Below are 22,912 nucleotides of genomic sequence, written 5' to 3'. Positions count from 1 at the left end.
CTTGATCACTTTCCAAACATCCGATGAGGTTGGAAATAATCACACCATGTTCAAACATGATCACTTATACTAAAAACAAAAATTTTAAGTGAATATAATTCAATCATATAATTGAAGAAATTCTCTTTACATGAGAGGAGATTTATTAAAATATGTGAATTTCATTTCATACAAAAGAGTTGTTTCTTATTCTATACAAGAATTATAATAACAATACATGCATCTCTTCTTGCGATATTTTGCACTTCAAGTAAGTTTTACATCCTTAAGAAATATTAATTGGACACTTTTGTTTCTAGTAGTGATTCAATTATAAAGCGAATTTCAATGTAGCTCTTCCATCAATTTCCACTATAAAATTTATAAAATCAATGCCGTTGCAGTTTGTAAAAATCCACTCTACAAAATATTTATGAGCATACTTTCATTTAGAGTATGAAAGTATGGATCATTTATCTCACTATTTGTCTTATACTTATCTCATATTGTCATGTCATTAAAATTATGGTTAGAGCATGATACAAGGAGTGAAATAAATGATCTTATGGCTTTTCACTCGCTGCCATAATTAATGTTCCATCATAGAGTTTAGGGTTGTCTTTTTTAGTGACTCTTTGTTATTTTATTTTTTTAAGTTAACTTTTACAATAATACTACATTTACTTAAATTATCATATCTAATGATGTGGCATTAAAGTTAGATACCACATGATGAAATGTTTGACAAATCAAAATTTCATACTTGTCAGAGACATCATCAAGGATAGTCTTTAGGAGCGATAAATTAAGTGTCTCAATTATTTTCTAACTTTTATTAAGAATTTCAAAAAAAAAAATCGCACATAGGATTCTACTCAATTAGACAGACCCAAGAAGTTATTAAAAAAAAATAGAAATATCAAAAAATGTTTTTTGACATTTTGTGTTTTGTTTGTCTTTAGTGAATTTTTTTCAATTTTTTTTTTCTTTTTTTACTTTCTAAATTTGTCAACATCAAATGGACTTGAAAAATAAAAACATTTAACGTCATTTTAAATAATTTTGGAAAAAAAATTACTATGAACAACAACAATAAATATTGATTTTTTTTTTCTACTCTCTTCTTTTATTGTATGCAAAACTTAGTCGAAAATGTCCAGCTTGTCTCATGTTTGAGATCAAAACTAGATCATCCAATTCGGCCCATGGGCTCATCTTTTGGATCCGTTTCGATAATCCGAACCGTTCAATGTGTAGAACTCGTCGAGTACTATACACTTGTAGAAAATCACGATGATCGGATATCGCTAGCTATTTAATCGGATCAAATTTCTGTCAATCATATTTTTTCACCGTCCATTTTTTTTATACAAATCTGATACAATCAAATATCTATCGATATCCGATCAACATGATTTTTGACATGGATATAGTACTCTACGAGTTTTACATATTCAACAGTTTGAATTATCAAAACGGGATCCAAAAATTGGCCCATGGGCTGGACTAGACTGTCCAATCTTGATCTCAAACGTGAGACAAGGTGGACCTAGTTGAAAATCAATAATTTATGAAAAAAAGATGTGTTAGCAAGATGAGGTTGACAATATCAATGGGTTAGAAAACAGCAAGGTCCAATTAAATGACATTTATGCAGGTAGTTTCTCAAACTTGATTAACAATTATAATTACAAGCTCAAATTTAGGATTCGACTTTTTTTTATGTTTACAACTAAATTTTAAAAAAAAAAATTGGAGGGACTCGTGAGATTCGCCATGGGTCATGTTTTAATGGTTCGAACCATTCATTTTTATAGGGAACTCAATGTATATCATCTATGAAAAAAATTAGATCGATTTGATAATCATAATATTTTTATTTTATCATATTTGTCTCTACAAAATTGGGTGATCTATTTTTTTAAATATATTTGTCGCTCATTTTTTCAGAAACAAATGCGATAAAAGAAAAAAAAAATCATGATTATTGGATCAAACTAAATTTTTTCATGAATAATATAGATTGAAGACCCTACAAAATAAACGACTCAGATCATCAATATGAAATTCGTGGTGAACCCCACCAATCCCTCAAATTCTTTCAAATTGAGTTATGAACTTGAGAGCAACGTTAGATAATCTACTAAGATTGCCATAATCTACTTTAATACAAAATTTGTTTGATCCATTGGTTTTGTTGGAATAAAGTTCCCCTCCCTATATTTATTTCTTCATACCCCTTTATACCCTCTGTTGTGGTTCCCAACATGGACCAATACTAGTAATTCAAACCGTTCACCTTGTAGACACCACAATAAAAATCAACCATTTAAAAAATGGTGGTACTATATGTATCAATTAGTGTACTAACTAGTGTTATGACATTATTACTGACCCCACCCATTATACAAATTACATAATACCCAAAACCTCTAAAATTATAATAATGCTATATGTACCGATTAATGTACTAATTAGTATACTAACAGATAATGTGGCATAATTTTAGATGTTTTGAGTATTTGTAATTTGTATAATAGGTGGGGTCAGTAATAATAGTATAACACTAATTGATACACCAGTATGTACATTAATTGGTGCACGTAGCACCACTGTTGAAAAAATGAGGTCATTTTAGTGGTTTATACTTTTCACTAAATTTGATTCTACTTACCGCACAATGGGATATACTTGTACCAAAATTTTTGTTTAAAAAAATAAATCTTTTTGATATGAAATTATTTTTGTCTGTAAACTTATATTATTAGTGATATTTTTTTAAAAAAAAAAAATTGTTGCTAAAGCTAAATGTATTGACTTTTTGAGATGATTTTTGGTGACGACTCATGATGATAGGAATTGGTCTCCTAATTCTTTTACAACAAAAATTTTATTTTTAAATACAAAAAAAAAAAAAAAAAATTAATTTCTAAATTTTTTTATGTTATAGTTCCAGACATTATTACTATAACCAAATTAACTTTACTTACCATGATTATATTTATCATTTTTTTTTTAAATATAAACCTAAAATCACTAGTTTCATAGTATAGTTGGACCCTTCAAAAGATCACACAACACAGTAGGAAAAAAAAATTCTGAGTAATATTTGCAAAAGATTAAAACAATTACATGAAAAGTAAAGTACGACGACATAATTCTTCATATTTAGTTTATTGATACATCAAAAGAAAGGAGGCACATAGGCTCTTAACTCACAATTAATATTGATCAAGTCCAATCATGTTGTTTGAACAAAGTTGCATTATTACCATTGGCCATTTAGAAACCCTCCGGTTTCACCATCCAGTAACAAGTATATATCCCAATCGGGCTTTTGCAATAATTGCCCAATGTATAGTAATCAAACACATCGAAACTCTGTTGCTTAGAACCCCATCAGAAATGACAGAAGAAGCGAGTAGTATAGAAAAAATTGATTCTGAAACTCCAATGAAAATCATCACCAAAGTTTAGGATATGAGTTCCAAGATCATCATCTCTAGATTGGCATCGGAGTGTCAAGGGTTCGGGATTGTTTGGACCTCCACAATGTATAAAAATAATATATTGGTCAGTAACAGCACCTTCGACATACAAGGTTATAGAAACAAAATGTAACGCAAGGATGAATGAGGAGAGAAGAAAACAGTTCATTGAATAAGTCATGGAATTAGTTTACTAACTAGTGTAACAACACTAGTTATGACATTATTATTGACCTCATTTATTAATCACTTTACAAATACCAAAATCCTCTTAAATTATGCCACATCATCAATTAGTATATTAATTAGTACACTAATTTGTGGATATAGCATTATTCATATTTAAAACTCTAAATTTGTGTCACATCATGTGGGTCCCATGTGGATTCACACCATGTAAGATATTTGATAAAAAATTTGGTAAAATTTTTGGAATTTCTATACACTAATTGATATAGCAATTAATGCATATAACATTATTATTTTGAGGAATACTAGAGATCCCAAAAATTCTATCAAAAATTTTACCAAATGTCTCACATGAGTGTGGGACCCACACAATGTGATGTATCAATAATGTATTACTGACATAATTATAAATGGTGAAATCCATTCAACTAATACAATTATGACAAATTAGATAGTAAATTTAATGTAACAAATAAGCATGGTCATTCTGGTATTACTTGATTTTTAATGTGGAAAATCCAATTAAAAAAATTACATAACCTAGTCCAACTAATGATTCACTATTAAAATTAAAAAAAAAAAAAACAAAAACAAAAACAAAACAAAATACCAATTATAATGAGTTGAAACCATCTTAAAATTTATAAAATCAATGCCTCTAGCTCGAGTTTGTAAAAATCGATTTACATAACATTTGTGAGCCATACTTTCCTTTAGAGTATGGATCATTTGTCTCACTCATTGTCCTATACTTATCTCATATTATGAAGCCCTTAAAATTATTGATTAAAAAAATATGTGATAGAAGATGATACAACGAGTGAGATATATAAATGATATCATGGCTTTTCACTATGAAAAAAATTAGATTGATTTGATAATTATAATATTTTTATTTTATCATATTTTTCTCTACAAAATTGGGTGATCCATTTTTTAAATATTTGTCGTTTATTTTTTTAGAAACAAATGCATTAAAATAAAATAAAAAAATCACGATTATCGGATCAAACTAAATTTTTTCATGAATAATATAGACTGAGGACCCTACAAACTAAAGATTCAGATCATCAAAATAAGACTTGTGATGAACCCCACCAACCCCTCAACTTCTTTCAAATTGAGTTATGAACTTGAGAGAAGCCTAACTTTTTAGATAATCTACTTGGATTGCCATAATCTACTTTAATACAAAATTTGTTTCATCCATTGGTTCTGTTAGAATAAGCTCCCTTCAATATATTCATTTCTTATACCCCTCCATACCCTCTTTTGTGGGTCCCAACATGGACCAATACTAATAATTCAAACCGTTTACCTCGTAAGTCACAATAAAGATCATCCATTTAAAAAATTAGTTTCATATATAAGATATTTATAAACACAAGAATAAATTATATTTTATTTTATAAATAAACGGCAAATATGATTCTAAACTTAAACATCCATTTTATAAAATAAAATGTTGTTTGTTCTTGTATTTGTGGTTATTTTGATAAAATTAATTTTTTACATTATTAACATTTATTACAAAACTTACCAGATAAACAGATCAAATCATTTATTTGTATCTCGGACAAGGCATACAAAAGAGATATAGAAGAGTATTGAAAGACGATATATGGATGGGAGCTCATCCTTCACTATATAAATCAAACTTCCTTTAACTCATAGATGCAATGAACAAACAAAGAAGTCAACAACTTCATTTCCATGACTTATTCAATGAACTGTTTTTTCTCTCCTCATTCATCCTTACATTATATTTTGTTTCTACAACCTTGTATGTTGAAGGTGGTGTTACTAATAAATATATTTGCTTGGTTACACTTTTCCAAAAACACTCTTCAGAAAATTCTATTTTCTTATTTTTTATATTTTTTTGTTTTTACTGATTTTTTTTTAATATTTTAAACAATTTTTAAAATTTTTAGACATACCTAACATAAATATGCCTAAAAAGTAAAAAAATTGTGAAAAAAACCTTTTAAAAATTCACTAAATACTAAAAATATATAATAAAAAAAATACGAGAATTCAATACATTATTTGTATTTTTATGTATTTATTAATTTTTTAAAATATTTTTTCACAATTTTTTTACTTTTTAGATACATCAAAGTAAGGTGTATCTAAAAAAGTAAAAAAAATGTTTAAAATTTTAAAAATATTCACTAAAAACAAAAAAAAAAATATGAAAACCAAAAAATTCCGTTTTTATAAAACTTAATCAAAAAAACTTAAACCAAACACACTGGTTTATTTTTATAGTTTGTGGAGTTCCAAACAATCCCGCACCCTTGACGTTCCGATGCCAATATAGAGATGATGATCTTGGAACTCATATCCTCAACTTTGGTGAAGATTTTCATTGGATTTTCAGAATCAATTTTTTCTATACTACTCACTTCTTCTGTCATTTCTATCATTTCTGGTGGGGTTCTAAGCAACAAACGATGTGTTTTATTACTATACATTGGCCAATTATTGCAAGAGTCTAACTGGAATATATACTTGTTACTGGATAGTGAGACCGAAGGGATTCTATATCGCCAATGGTAATGCAACTTTGTTCAAACAACATGATTGGACTTGATCAATATTAATTGTGAGTTAAGAGCCTATGTGCCTCCTTTCTTTTGATGTATCAGTAAACTACATATGAAGAATTATATCGTCGTACTTTACTTTTCATATAATTGTTTTAATCTTTTGCAAATATTACTCCCATTTTTTTTTCTTCTAATGTGATCTTTTGAAGGGTCCAACTGTACTATGAAACTAGTGATTTTAGGTTTATATTTAAAAAAAAAATGATAAATATAGTCATGGTAAGCAAAGTGTCACGACCCAAACCCGTCCCTATGGGTTTAGTACCGTAACCGGCCAGTAATCCGTGGACTACCAAAGGCCTCTGAACAGATTAACAAATAATAAGGGGCTGCGGAAGAAATAATACAAAATAAACAAGGTCCAATGAGCTATGATGACGTACATGGGACAGAACATTTCAAAACTTACTTATATATATAAACATGCCAGTCCAGATACACAATATTTACAAGATATACACAGATTGTACTTCCCAAGACCTGACCTTACAGAACATAGGTAAAGACTAGCATGAAATACAAAACAGCCTTGGCATTAAGCTTCGATCGGAACCTCCTCGGGAGGCACAAGGGTTGGCTGACAAAACGGTACAGAAGGCCATCAACTCTGGCCCTGGTCATGTGCTGGCTAACCTACATACATAATATAAACTGTGAGCGAAAGTCCGGTGAATAATAACAGAGTAAAGAGGTTATATGAATGATGTCCAACACAAGTTAGAATCCAGCATTTAAATCAGAACATAATCAGACTTCAACAGAAACAGATTCATATACATTTACATATTCAGATTTTGCATAAGATCATACGTGGTACACCCATTAGCTATCAGAACAGATTGGTCTAGAGACCCACATAGATAGTTGGTACCAACGACCATAAATGTCCATAACTTGCGCGCAAGTGGCCACGGTATTGTTACCCCCAAGCAAGGGCCACGTGCAGATTGGCCGCAGTATTGTTACCCTTGGGCGAGGGCCACGTGAACTAAGGGTGCCACAAATACTTTTCAGAAAATTAAACATTCATTCATAATTCGTAAGATAGCATTTCAGAAAACAGATCATACAATACCAGTCAGAAAATACTTAAATTGAACATAACTTTATAGAGTTATTACTCACAGTGGGCTTGGAGACAGACAGACAGAGCAGATCGATCAGACAGGACGTGGCACGTGACCTACACGACACATAACAGATACACACTTGAAGCACACGTTCTAATTGTACAAAACTTATTTCGTTGGCTCTTAGTGTGTTTCCAATCTCTTATCCTCATTATAGAGTCTTAAACATAGCCTATGAATGCCTAGGATGAAATGAGGATGCAAAGATGCACTTTAAAACACTTTTCAAAACTTTGCTGAAACAGGGGTCCCGCTCGAGCGTGGCCTTCTACGCTCGAGCGGACATGCAGACAAAAGGAATCCGCTCGAGCGTGGAGTACTCCACTCGAGCGGACTACAAGCTACAGTAAAAGTACTGGATGCACGAAATTCCCGCTTAATGGGCGCTCGATACCCGCTCGAGCGTGAGACACAAGTCCTCGCTCGAGCGTGCATTACCTCGCTCGAGCGGATTGTAAACACAGGCAAAGTACTGGATACACGAAATTCCCGCTCGAGCGTCACTTTACCCGCTCGAGCGTACTGCATGAACTCAGTATGTACGCTTGAGCGTGGAGTTTCCCGCTCGAGCGTGAGTCCAAAATCTGGAATTTCCAAATTTGAACCTCAAGCTCAAAACTCAACTACAATGTATCAAATTTGATCCTTTTGGGTTAATTTTCTGGAAAACACTTGTAAACTCATAATATGACATGTTTCAAAGATCAATTTGAGAAATCAAAGCCCAAAGGTAGTTCAATTAAACACAATTTTCAAATAAACTTTAAGAACATGAAGAACAATGCAAATTCAACACATGCATGGGTTCCTTGAAACTCCAAGGTTTTAAAACAAGATCAAATGCAAGATTTAATTTCAAAACATGGTGAGTTCATGGACTATAACAAAAACGTGGACATGCATGCAAGAATTTCTATGAAAACAACCTCAAACTTCATGATATACACATGCATACATGATTTAGCTCTAAATTCAACATTTTAAGCCACAACTAGACTTTTATCACTACTATCACCATGGACCATGCTAGAACAACTCAAATACATAAGTGAGAGGATGAGTCTCCTACCTTAAGTCTTGAATTATAGGTGAGGAAGCTCAATTTTGCAAATCTTCTACCAATTCCTCAAGTCTCTAAGCCAATTCTCAATGGAAGGTAAGTTTTCTCTTCTCTCACTCTTTCCTACGTTTTTGGTCTCAAAAAAAATGGCTGAGGGAATGTTATGAAGTGTATGCAATCGAGTTCCAAGCAATTGTACCTAAGTGGCCCACTAATAGCAATGTCGTAAATAATTGAACTAATGTAATTTAACATTATTTAATCTAATTTAATCACTCCAAACCGAATTTAAATTAAACCTACCATAAAATTCTATAAATCCTAACTAGCACATAAATCAAGTCGATTTCTGATTCGGACCCCGATAAGACTTTCAATTCGCAATTTAAAGTCAAAGACATGAACAGATCATTTTATCGCAAATAGATAGAAACACATAAATAATGCAATACACATGCAAATAAATCCCAAATCCTTCCTAAATTTCTAGTAAGCATAATTAATCATGAATTAGCATTAATCGGAGGTCGGGGTCATTACATAAAGTTAATTTGGTTATAGTAATAATGTCTGAAACTATAACATAATAAATTTTAGAAATTAAATTTTTTTGTATTCAAAAATAAAAATTTTGTTTTAAAAGAATTAAGAGACCGATTCCTACCATCATGAGTCGTCACCAAAAGATCATCTCAAAAAGTCAATACATTTAGCTTTAGCAACAATTTTTTTAAAATATCACTAATAAATATAATTTTATGAACAAAATAATTTCATGTCAAAAAGGTTTGTTTCTTTAAACGAAAATTTTGATCTCAAAAGAATAATATTTTCACTAATATCCAATTTTACTATTTTAAATCCAACAATGATACCTTTTGACTATTAAAATATTTCGTCACTAAAAAATAATTACATTCTTAAATTTTTATCTTTAAAACTTTCTTCTCGGAATATAATTGTGTGGTAAGTAGAATCAGATTTATAAACCACTAAAATGACTTCATTTTTCCAATTAAAAAAACCACCACCCTTTTGTATTTGGTTGTGTTATATGCACTAATTGATATATTATTTACTGTATCAATATATATTATGATATTATTATTGACCCCACCCATTATACAAATTATAAATATTCTTAAACTTCTAAAATTATTACACACCATTTGTTTGTACACTAATTTATATATCAATTGATGCATATAAAATGCTAGAGATTCCAAAAGTTCCAAAAGTTTTACCAAAATCTCTCTCAAATATCTCATATGAGTGTGGGACTCACATGGGACTCACAAGGTATGAGTCCCACATCTATGTGAGACATTTAGTAGAATTTTTGGAATCTCTAGCATTACTCTATTCTTTCAAAAATACTAAAGATTCCAAAAGTTTTATCAAAATTTCTTTCAAATGTTTCACATAAGTGTGAGACTCACATATGACCCACAATAATGCTAGAGACCTCAAAAATTCTACTAAATGTCTCACATAGGTCTGGGACACCTGCAAATGTCCCACATGGGTGTGGGATCCATATAAGTCTCACACCCATGTGAGACATTTGGTGAAATTTTTGGTAGAATTTTTGGATCTCTAACATTACTCTATTCTTTCAAAAATGTTAGAGATTTCAAAAATTTTACTAAACTTTCTACCAAATGTCTTATATGAGTGTAAGACTCACGTAGTGCAGGTCATACACCCATATAAAACATTTAATAAAAAAATTTCAGATTTCTAACATTTCTTATTCTTTTATATTTGGTTCTACGTTTACTCTTTAGTAATTAATGACTAGATTTGGTTCTACATTTATTCTTTACTAATTAATGAGTAGATTCTTCTGCTATTCATTGAGAATGGCTTTGAGCAATGTTCTTGGAATTTGAACCGTTTAGTGAATTGGGAAAGATATCAGATTACGAATTAATAATTCAATCGTTATATTATAAATATATTAATAAATAAAATATAATAATTAAAATTATAAAAATATATATTTTTATTATAAATTTGTTATTAATTCAAGATTTAAAATTTTATACTTTATTTTTGCAAGAAAACCAACGTAATAAGTTTTTAATTTTGTAAGAGAAATGATAAATGATATATATTTAACATCTTATATGATTTGCACAACATTCATGGGTGTTGAAGTGATCTTTCAAAAAGAAGCCAGTTCTTTTGAGTATGAATTATTTGTTATGTGATTAGATATTTAAAAGGACGAGATATAATTTTTAAAATTGTAAGAGATAATTTATATTTTAAATAAATTTCAAAGAATGTATTTGTAATGTATCCAATTTTTAAATAGGAACAACAGGAGCTATATGTGGACTTGTGGTGGGCTGAGTTTGGGTGGTCCAGTGGGCTGATATGTGGGTTCTATCCTTCATTCTAGGCCTAGATCATATATTTTAGGATTGTCGAGCCTGCCCATACTCAGGCCTATCGAAGCTAAAGCCGATATGGCCCAAACATGGGCTCTAAGGGTTTTTTTGATGAGGCTTACCCAAGAGGCCCAAAATGACATGGGCTTTAGTTGGCCCAAAAAGTGTCGACGCTTGAATGTTTTTGAACTTTTAGATGAATATTTTGAAATATTAAATACATATGAATTTGCTTTACTATTGTTTAGTTGATTCATTTAATCACACAATCTAAATCGCAATCATAAAAATAAATCAAACACACATAAAAAACATGCTATTTTTACAAGTAACGCAAGAATGATCATCTTTATTTATCACATTTGGTTTGTTATGTGATGTGTCAATAATGTATTATTAACATAATTATAAATGGTGAAATTTATTCAACTAATATAATTATGACAAATAAGATGGTAAATTTAATGCAACAAATAAGCATGGTCATTCTGGTAATACTCGATTTTTAATGTGAAAAATCCAACTAAAAAAATTACATAACCTAGTCCAACTAACGATTCACTATAAAAACACAAAACACCAATTATGAGTTGAAACAATTTTAAATTTATAAATCAATGCCTCTCTCTCAAGTTTGTGAAAGTCCATTTACATAATATTTGTGAGCCATACTTTCCCTTAGAGTATGGATCATTTGTCTCACTTTTTGTCCTATACTTATCTCATATTATGAAATTCTTAAAATTATTGATTAAAAAAATGTGATAGTTATGGGTACCAAAAACCAACACTTGATTGTCATCTTGTAAGTTTGCTTTAAGTCCAAAGCTAAAGAAGGAAAGTGGTACCTTGATAGTGGATGTTCCGGACACATGACCGGAGATAAATCATTCTTTACTAAATTATCATCGAAAGATGGAGGATTTGTTACTTTTGAAGACAACAAGAAAGGAAAAATCATCGGTATTGGTAGCATCAGTATTTCTCCTAACCCTTCTATTGAAAATGTTTTACTTGTTGATGAACTTAAGCATAACCTACTTAGTATTAGTCAATTATGTAATAAAGGTAATCTAGTTATTTTTGATAAATCACATTGCACAATTGAAAAGCACAAATGATCATAAAGCTTTATTCATTGGTAATCGCCATGCTAATGTTTATGTTTTTCATTTTAATGATCTCTATGCTAGTGATGTTAAATGTTTATATGTTAGTAATGAAAATAGTTGGTTATGACATAGAGGACTTGGTCATGCTCATATGGATTTAATTGCTAAACTTTTGAGAAAGAATTTGGTCATTCGACTTCCAAAAATTAAATTTGAAAAAGATCATCTTTGTAGTGCTTATCAACAAGGAAAACAAACAAAAACATCATTTAAATCAAAATCTCATATTTCATAACTAGACCTTTACAACTATTACATATGGATTTATTTGGTCCCTCAAGGACATCTAGTCTAGGTGGTAAACGTTATTGTCTTGTTATTGTTGATGATTATTCAAGATTTACATGGGTTATGTTTTTAGCACACAAAGATGAAACCTTTTCTTCTTTCACAAAAATCTGTCGTAGAATTCAAAATGAAAAAGGCTTTCTTATTACTATTATTCGAACCGACCATGATAAAGAACTTGAAAATGAGAAATTTGAATTGTTTTGTGATGAGCATGGTATTGGACATAATTTTTCAACACCTAAAACCCCTCAACAAAATGGTGTAGTAGAAAGGAAGAATAGAACTTTAGAAGAGATGAGTAGAACAATGCTTTGCGAAAATAATCTTCCTAAATATTTTTGGGCCGAAGCCGTTCATACCGCATGCTATATTTGAAATCGTGCATTAATTAGACCTATTCTCAAAAAGACTCTTTATGAACTTTGGCATGATAGAAAACCCAACATTAGTCACTTGCATGTTTTTGGTTGTAAATGTTTTGTGCATAATAATGGTAAGGATAACTTAAGTAAATTTGATTCAAAATCTAATAAAGTAATTTTTCTTGGCTATTCCTTAACTAGCAAAGCTTATCGTGTTTTTAATAAAAGAACTCTTGTTGTGGAAGAATCTATACATGTGGCATTTGGTGAAACTAATATCTCTGCTCAAAAGCAAAATTGTTAGTGATAATATTGATTTGGAACTAAATATGGAAGATTCAAGTATCTACAAAGAAGAGAACCAACCATGTAAGTTGAACAAAGAGATTGAACAACTTATTCTTCCACCTCAAGTAGAAGGAGGAAACAATGATGATTTGCCAAGAGAATGGAAGTTTGTTCATAATCACCTTAAGGATTTAATCCTAGGTGACCCTACAAAAGGTATTGAAACTCGCTCTTCACTTAGAAACATTTGTAGTAACTTGGCTTTTCTCTCACAGATTGAGCCTAAAACTTTCAAGAAGCCGAATTCGATGAACATTGGATGATAGCTATGCATGAAGAGCTTAACCAATTTGAAAGAAACAAAGTGTGGGAACTTGCACCAAAACCTAAAGATCATACCATTATTGGTACCAAATGGATCTTTCGAAACAAGCTTGATGAATCCGGCACAATTATAAGAAACAAGGCTAGACTTGTTGCACAAGGATACAATCAAGAAGAATGTATTAATTTCGATGAAACCTTTGCTCCGGTTGTTAGATTAGAAGCCATTCGTATGTTACTTACATTTGCATGTTTTAGAGATTTCAAACTTTATCAAATGGATGTAAAAAGTGCATTTCTTAATGGTTTTATAAATGAGGAAGTTTATGTTAAACAACCTCCAGGTTTTGAAGATCATGCTTTTCCAAATCATGTTTTTAAACTATAAAAAGCTTTATATGGTTTGAAACAAGCACCTCGTGCATGGTATAAACGATTAAGTAAATTTTTAATTGAAAATAATTTTTCTAGAGGAACGATTGACACAACACTTTTTGTTAAAACTAAAAATGATGATTTACTTATTGTGCAAATATATGTGGATGACATTATATTTGGTGCTACTAATGAAACCTTGTGTAAGGAATTTGCTAAGTGTATGCAAGGTGAGTTTGAGATGAGCATGATGGGGGAGCTAAATTATTCCCTTGGGCTTCAAATAAAACAATGTAAGGAAGGAATTTTTATCAACCAAGCTAAGTATACAAAAGAACTACTCAAAAAGTTTGGTATGTATGACTCAAAAATAGCTGGAACACCTATGAGCACATCCATTAAGCTAGACAAGAATAAAAAAGGTAAGTCTATTGATCAAACAAAATATCGAGGTATGATCGGCTCACTTCTTTATTTAACTGCAAGTAGACCCGATATTATGTTTAGTGTTTGTATGTGTGCTAGATATCAATCAAATCCTAAGGAATCACATCTCAGTGCTGTTAAAAGAATTTTTAGATATCCTGTTGGCACTCAAAATTTGGAACTGTTTTATCCTAGAGATGTTGCATTTAATTTAATTAGTTACTCGGATGCCGACTTTGCCGGATACAAACTTGATAGAAAAAGCACCAGTGGCACTTGTCACTTTCTTGGTAACTCATTAGGATCTTGGTTTAGCAAAAAGCAAAATTCTGTTGCTTTATCAACGGCCGAAGCTGAATATATAGCTTCCGGAAGTTGTTGTGCCCAAATACTTTGGATGAAACAACAATTTGAGGACTTTGATTTGCATTATGATCATATCCTTATTAAATGTGATAATACTAGTGCCATCAATTTAAGCAAAAATCCAGTTCAACACTCACGAACAAAACATATTGAAATTCAACATCATTTTTTAAGAGATCATGTTCAAAAAGGGGATATTGCACTTGAATTTATAAACACCGACAAGCAATTGGCGGATATTTTCACAAAACCCCTAAGTGAGGATCGCTTCAATTTTATTCGTGGCGAGCTTGGAACGTCGATTTCTACTTAAAAGGTTTTGTTATGACTGTGAAACTTGAATTTTTGTTAAAATGATATATGTGTATTGCTACATTAGTATGGAAACATTTATATCAGTTGAATGCTCTCAAGTCCTTCATACATTTATTCTCCTTAACAGTTTGCTATTCTTAACTGTGTAATTTTTTTTGGGTTTTGCATCTTGAGGTAAAATTAACTTTGCATACATTGATTTTTTTTTAAACCCTCATCATATTTTTTTTGCATTACAATTCCAGCAACACCAACGTCCCATTAAGTTTAATTTCTGCTAGTATTATTCTATTTTAATTTATTTTATTTTTTTATTTTGCTATTAGGCTTAATTTCTTTTATTATTATTATTTTTTCATTATTATTTTTTGTTTGGGCTTAATTTTCTTATTTTTTTTCTGCTTTTTAAATTTCATTTTTCAGTACTAAAACATAAAAATAAAAACAAATTAAAATAAAAATTTTTACATAAACAAAATAAAAGAAAAACATCCTTCATTTTCTTTACGGCCACATGCTGATCAAAATAATAAAAAAAAAACAAAAAAAAAAACAAACAAACCCTTCATTTTTTTCCCGACTATACGCCGATCTTACTTACTCGCCTCTTTCATCGTTTTCTTCTTCTTTTTATCACCCTGGGCGACTCTTGACGCCCCTGCCCCTGTGTTTTCGTCGAGAGCAACGACTCCCCGCTGACTATCAAAGGCTAAGAACGTCGTTGCTCCAAATCGGGCCATGGAGGTGGTCTTCCGTTTAAGCTCTTTACTTTTGGCTTTCAGTGCGCTTATTTCTGCTTGCGCATCCTTGTACATGCGCTGAAGCAGAGAGAGTTGGGCGTTGACCGGATGGAGCTCACTCGTCCTATTCTATAATCGATGAGCCAATTTTGCGACTGCCATCATCGTCTCTATACAGATCGTCGGTGTGAAATGATTGGCTTCTATGTTAGATTGAGCTGCCATGATTTACTCTACCGACATTATAGGAACATTAGGAAGAGGAATGACAGGAAGAGTAGGAGTAGGGGCACTTGGTCCAGCAGAACTTATGGGATCGTTCAGGTCCAGAAATAGAGTGAGGAGACGGGATGAGGAAGCCATGGTTTTGAGGTGCGAGGTGTAAAAGAAATGAGTTACAGAGAAATAGAAGAGATGAGAGTGGTGAAGAAGAGTTTTGGGAGTGTTTATCACTAATGTACTGGTAAAATTTATAACTAAGGAGTGTTTTGAAGTTGGTAAAATATGACTTTTTGGTTTTTTTAGTCTATTTTGTCTTTTTGTAAGTAAAAAATGTGAAAGGTGATGTGACCCAAAATTGATAAAAAACTAAAAGCTAGCTTTTTACCCTCTTCTCAAAAGACCCCTAAATTAAGAAAAATTATTCCTAACGACATTTTTTACTTCTATATAAATACTTAAAAAAAATAAACTTGAAAAATGCAGTCAATATAATATTATTCATTAAGTAAAAAATATGATTAGCAATTATGCTTACATAAATTTACTATTTTAAACGCATTTTATTTTGCTTGCTTATATTTACTAGTTAGTACATTAATGGATGCATATAACATTATTCTATTTTCTCTCTCCCCTATTTAATTCACTTTTTTTTTTCTTTTTTCTTTTTTGCTACTGGTGTTCCACACGTGCTATGCACAGGTTGTGTTTACAATTATTTATATATATATATGAATTGTGATTTTTATTTTTTTTTTAATTAATTAATTTATTTTTATTTTTTTTTCAGAAGAAAGAATATAAAAAATGCAACATATCTTCAATCAATTATTTTATATTTGTTTTTATTCAAAATTTAAAAATAATGTACTGGTAAAATTTACAACTAAGGAGTGTTTTGGGAAGTCGGTAAAATCTGACTTTTTGGCCTTTTTAGTCTATTTTGGCCCTGTTTGGTAAAACTTATAAGCCGCTTATTCTAGCTTTTGGCTTAATTTAAGCTAGAATGTTGCGTTTGATACAACTTAAAGCACCAGATTATAGCTCAAAAAAAGCTATTTTGAGCTGAATTTTAGAAGTTGCTCCGGAGATGCTTACAGATTACAAATTAAGCGCACAGCTATTTGGAGGGGCATGAAATGACTGAAATGCCCCTTCAAAACTTCAACAATTACGATTATGCCACTATATAAGCCCTCTTTCGTTGCCCTAGCCCACTCCTCTCCTCACACTTCTCTTCTCATTTCCTTGGCGACCGAAGACGATCCTCCATATCTCTCTAAGATCAGCCGATCGAAGTCGAAGATTTATCCAAGATTTGCACCAAAAAGGTTAGAGTTTGTGATATATACACACACACACACACACACACATTGAGCTAGGGTTTACACAGACCAAAATCAGATCACACTCTCTCTTCTTGCTTCGATTCACCATTTGGTTTCGAGTTGAAGGCAGCCTCTCCGTCTGAATTTGCATCTTCCATCTTGCCCTTGGCTTTAAATATCCCTTATCTGTCTCTTCTCTCTCGAAGAAATGTACGCTCTGTTTCTGAAGAGGAAAATATATGACTAAATATATATAGATGTGGAACTTCTTCTTGTTTCCCCCCATTCTTTTCTCTAAAATTTATGTGTGTCTGTATGTTAAGTGTGAACTGAAGTTCAAGAAAAATCCAAAGGCCATATATGTGTATATTTGTGTATGTGTATGTATGTACGCGTGTCTGGGATTTATCTATCTATTGTTTAGTTTGGCAGAGAACTTTTATATTAATTTTTTTTGGCAGAGAACTTTTATATTAATTTTTTTTGTTAATTTAATTTAAAACTTTTTAAAAAATATATATCTCTTTTCTTTGTGAAAAAGCAGTACTATTATAATTTTTTTTATAAAAAAAATAGAGGCATATTCCTATTCTCCATATGTTTAGTCCAATAAATAGAAGAGCAGTGATTACATAAATACATGTAAGTGTTGTTATAATATGTAAATATGGTATTGCCACGTAAGGAATATGGCCAATGGAATACTGCCACGTAAGGAATAGTAACTGAACCTTTAATTAATTAGGTATTTTAAAGATGAGTAACAGTGATGAAGATCAATGGAATGATGACCATGATGATGAAGATACTGAAAACGAAGGCAGCACGTCGCAAACCCAACAAAATAATAATATGCTCTTAGCTAAGGCGGCTACAGTTGCAGTGACATATCAACAAATTATTTGATAAAAGAACCATGTAGGACATCTTGTTTAACAGGAGGGATGTGGATGGTAGAATTACAAGAAGGGAATCAAACAAGAATATTTGAAAATTTTTGAATGGAAAGAGAGGTATTTTATCAATTGTGTAATTTGTTACGGACAAAGTATGGCCTTGAAACTGGACGAAAAGTCTCGGTTCAAGAGCAGGTTGCAATATTTTTGGTTATTGTTGGCGGTGACATTCGAAACAGAAATGTCGAAGAAAGATTTCAACATTCCGGCGAGACTATTTCAAAATACTTCAAGAAGGTGTTAAAGGCTGTTACAATGATGTCCATTGATTGGGTAAGGCCTCAACCAACTAATGGTGTGCATCCATATATCCGACGCAACCGCAAATGTTATCCTCATTTCAAGGTAAATAATTAACTACAAGCGCAACTTGTGTGTTACATATAATTAATGTTGGTAGGATATTTCCAATAATCTGTGGCTAAAAATATTTTTATTCACTATTCTGTAATAGGATTGTATTGGACCAATTGATAGAACACACGTCAAAGCATATATATCTCCAGATAAGCAAGCTCGTCTACTAGGTAGAAAGGGATATGCGACTCAAAACATAATGACCGCATGTGACTTTGATATGTGTTTAACATTTTGCTTACTAGGATGGGAAGGAAGTGCACAGGATGCTCGGATCTTCTTAGATGCAATTAGGAATCCTAGTTTTAATTTTTCAAAACCACAAGGAGATAACTGTTTTATATTTGATTGCTACAATAGATGCACCACACTCACATCTTCATATTTATTTTTGCATTTATAATTGCTTACTTTAATTTCATTTTGGAATTTTAAAATAGATGAGTTTTACTTGGTGGATGCTGGTTATCCAAACATGAAAGGATATCTTGCACCTTACAAAAGAGAGAGATACCATCTAGCTCAATTTGAACATGGTCAACCCCTTTCCCCCAAAATGCACAAGAAAAATTCAACCAAGCACATTCATCACTTAGAAGTATAATAGAAAGAACGTTCGGGGTTTGGAAAGCAAGATGGCCGATGATAAAGGATATCCCACCAAACTACAAGTGGCCGACCCAAGTCAAACTTGTTTGTGCAACAATGGCAATTCATAATTTCATCCGACGAAGTAAGTTTCGCGATATTGCATTTGACTCTTATGATAAATTCACGGATTATGTGCCTAATGAAGAGGAAGGATCTTCGTCTCAACAAGCGCGCCATGGAAATGATGTTGCATGTGACGACAACGAGATGGAAGTGAGGAGACATAATATTTGTATGTCAATTTGAAGACGAAATTAGGAGTTCTATAAATATCTATGAAGTTTTATTTTTCTTGCCTTAATAGTAATTTATTGTATTTTTATTGCAATGACATTTTTTTGTTTCCTTGTCAACTCAATTATTACAAAAAAAATATAAATTTTTTTTGAGGTACTAATTAATGAAATTATTACAAAAACAAAAAATAAAAAAAATTATTACAAAAAATAATGAAATGTACCAAATTAGGTACTAATTAATCAACTTCCATTAATGAAATAATTTTTTCAAAATTTAAAGAGAAGAAAATGACAAAAATTACAAAATTTCTGTTCATAAGGGCAACAATGACAATTACACAGCTAAAAGTTATTTTACAGCTTATTTACCAAACACTACTGTAACGCCCTCAAAATAATGCATATAAACTCAATATTCATGACATTCATAGACATAAGTGAATAAGGCACATTTCCATTCATCACAGTATTAAGTACAAAAGTATTACATGTTGACAATAAAAGTAAATGCCCTACAGGCTTACAACTTTCCAAGTCAACACTTGGGTTCAACAAAAGAAGAGTTCTAACTCTTTATACAAAATAAGCCCTTGGCTTGAGTTACATGTAATAAAAAAAGATAGTCAACAAAAAGATCTTTCAGCCTCTAAGCCTCCCAAGCTATGTCCTTGGAGGTGGCATACCATCTGTACCTGAAAATGATGTCCCATATAGGGTGAGCCAATGCCCAGTAGAGATAAACTAAACCAAGTATGAGAAATAACTAAAACATTAGCATTTGATAAATGATTAACACTTGTAAATCAACTTACAACACATTCCAGTTCCATGACAATATGTCCATGTTCATTCCACTTTCCTTTACTTATCCAATTTTCAATCATACACATGGCTCATTATCTAGCCAAATAGTTAAATGAGACTATAACTCATATCAAAACACTTCAATTATCCACAATTCAAATGAGACTACAACTCATGTTAAAACACTCCCAATACTTAAATTATCTACGTTACGCAAACATAATTAGAATTTCGGGACTTTCACCCTGGACACTCCGGCCAACTTAGTTATCAATGGAGTTTATTCCCTATCTCTTCCCAAACAGGCTTGAGAGTACATCTCCTATCTCCTCTCAAACCATGGAGTACATCCCCTATCTCCTCCCAAACAATATACATATACAATGTATATAAACACTCATCATATACAATGATCAATCAATACACATATTCGATGTATTATTCCAACCGTCATATTCAATGACATATTCCAGGTGATTAGTTTCAGTTTTCCCTAATTAACATACAGTGTCTACAACAATCAAGACTATCCTCCACCGATAGCCCAAAGCAGTTATTTCTAAACAGATAATAAATTTATCAAACAGATAAAATCTCAACATTTTCATGGGTGAGTGATTCATTTATCCAACTACACCATTCAATTCCATAATTTCCAAATTTCATGATTTTCAACTCAATTTCATAATTCCACATTTTTTTCCAAATTAATTATGCAAATTAATTTATCACATTAATAAGGACATTTTCCGATTTTCTCAAATATTGATCCTAAGACCAAATTCCACCAATTTGACTCACAAACTCATATTTCCAAAGCCTTTAATGCACATGGAGCTTTAAAACACAAAACCCCTCTTTATATAATTTCAATATAAACCCTAACTTCCCCAAATTATCCATAACCCACCATTTATACAAAATACACAATATCTATGTCAAAACCCATAGAAAGGAGTAGGTTATCCCTACCTCAAGAGAAGAGACCCAAAGGAGAAGATGAAGAAAACTCGAGATGATCCAAACCCAAGGATTTTCGGATCAAAATGTAGCCCACACCAAGCTCCACTTTTTTTTACAAAGAGTCTAGGGTAGAAACACACTAGAACTAGATGGATTTGTAGAGAGAAGGTATGTAGAGAGAGAGGGAGCAGCCGGATCTAGGGTTTGTTTAAAGAAGGTGATGAAAAAGTGAAGTGTAACCCACTGCTACCAACTGATATATTAGAGGCTCGCTCGAGCGAAGGTGTGCTCGCTCGAGCGACTAGATACAAAGAAGCCTCGCTCGAGCCAACAACGTGAACCTTCAGGTCTATAACCCAGAAGCACACTTGAGTGAAAGAATGCTAGCTCGAGCGAAGGAAAGCTCACTCGAGCCAAGAAATGTAACTCTCAGGTCCAGAACTGGACGCAGACGCAAGCTTGAGCGCAAGACTTCTCGCTTGAGCCACCAGACACAACACTCAACTCTCGCTTGAGTAAAGGAACCCTGGCTCGAGCGAAGGAACTAAAACACAGAGCTCGCTCGAGCGACAAAAGTCTCGTTCGAGCGAAGACACCAAAATCTGGGCAGCAACCACTTGTTTCAAAACACACCCAGCCTGTTACAAACCTGCCCAACACATCCTAAAACTCAAACACAAAGAATTGAAGGACGAAAACGAAACATATGCAACAAACGACATCCACGGAACCAAGTCCGGAATACAACAACCAATTGAGGGAAAACCGAGATCGCTATAACCTCCCCCCGTTAAAGAATTTCATCCCCGAAATTGGTTACAAGTTTTCAGAATTGTAAATTTACAATTACCAATAGTATTACAATTCAACATTTCACATCCTGACCCATTACCGGTCATCCCATCTCTATTCAAGAGGCAATTTACAATATGATACAACATGCATTATCAACATGCATCTCTTTGAAATTCAACAAGTCTCAATATACATGCCTTACAATTCCATAACATATTCAATGTTAATGATATATTTGCATTTCTACAAGACATTCAACATATACAATGTTAAATTAAACTTCTATTTTCAAGGCATATTCTATGATACTTTCATAAACCGAAACATATACAATGTTTTACAACTTAAGACATATTCAATGTTCTTAAAGTTTATCAACACAAAAAGATTTTCCAATACATGATTAGACATTAATGAACAAGTCTGGGTATTTCTCACGGACATCCAACTCACGTTCCTAAGTGGCTTCCTCAACCCCGTGATGTTTCCACAAGACTTTTACCAAGGGTATCGTCTTGCCTCGCAAGACTTGATCCCGCCTATCCAAGACCCTCACCGGTCTTTTCTCATACGAGATATCCTCATCAACCTCTAAGTTGGTCCAATCCAATACATGTGACGGATCCGGCTCGTACTTCCGAAGCATACTAACTTGAAACACGTCATGCACTCCGGACAACTGTGGCGGCAAAGCTAAATGGTAGGCAACCTCGCCAATCCTCTCAAGGATCTGGAAAGGACCAATAAACCGAGGGGACAACTTCCCACTCTTACCAAACCTCATCAAATCCCGCCTAGGTGATATTTTCAGAAAGACATGATCACCCACCTCAAATGACAAAGGCCTCTTTCTACGGTCGACATAACTCTTTTGGCGACTCTGGGCTGTAACAAGCCTCCTATGGATAAGCTCAACTTTTTTTGTCGTTTCACGCACTAACTCCGGGCCCAACAAAGGTGCATCACCCACCTCGGCCCAACAAACTGGAGACCTACACGGTCGGCCATACAAGGCCTCAAACGGTACCATACCAATACTCGATTGGAAACTGTTGTTGTAGGCAAACTCCACTAAGGGCAAGTG

The sequence above is a fragment of the Camellia sinensis genome, chromosome 6 (genome assembly GCF_055761805.1).
Source record: "Camellia sinensis isolate YWXY chromosome 6, ASM5576180v1, whole genome shotgun sequence".
In the NCBI taxonomy this organism is placed as follows: Eukaryota; Viridiplantae; Streptophyta; class Magnoliopsida; order Ericales; family Theaceae; genus Camellia; species Camellia sinensis.
Note: the sequence above shows the minus strand (reverse complement) of the source record.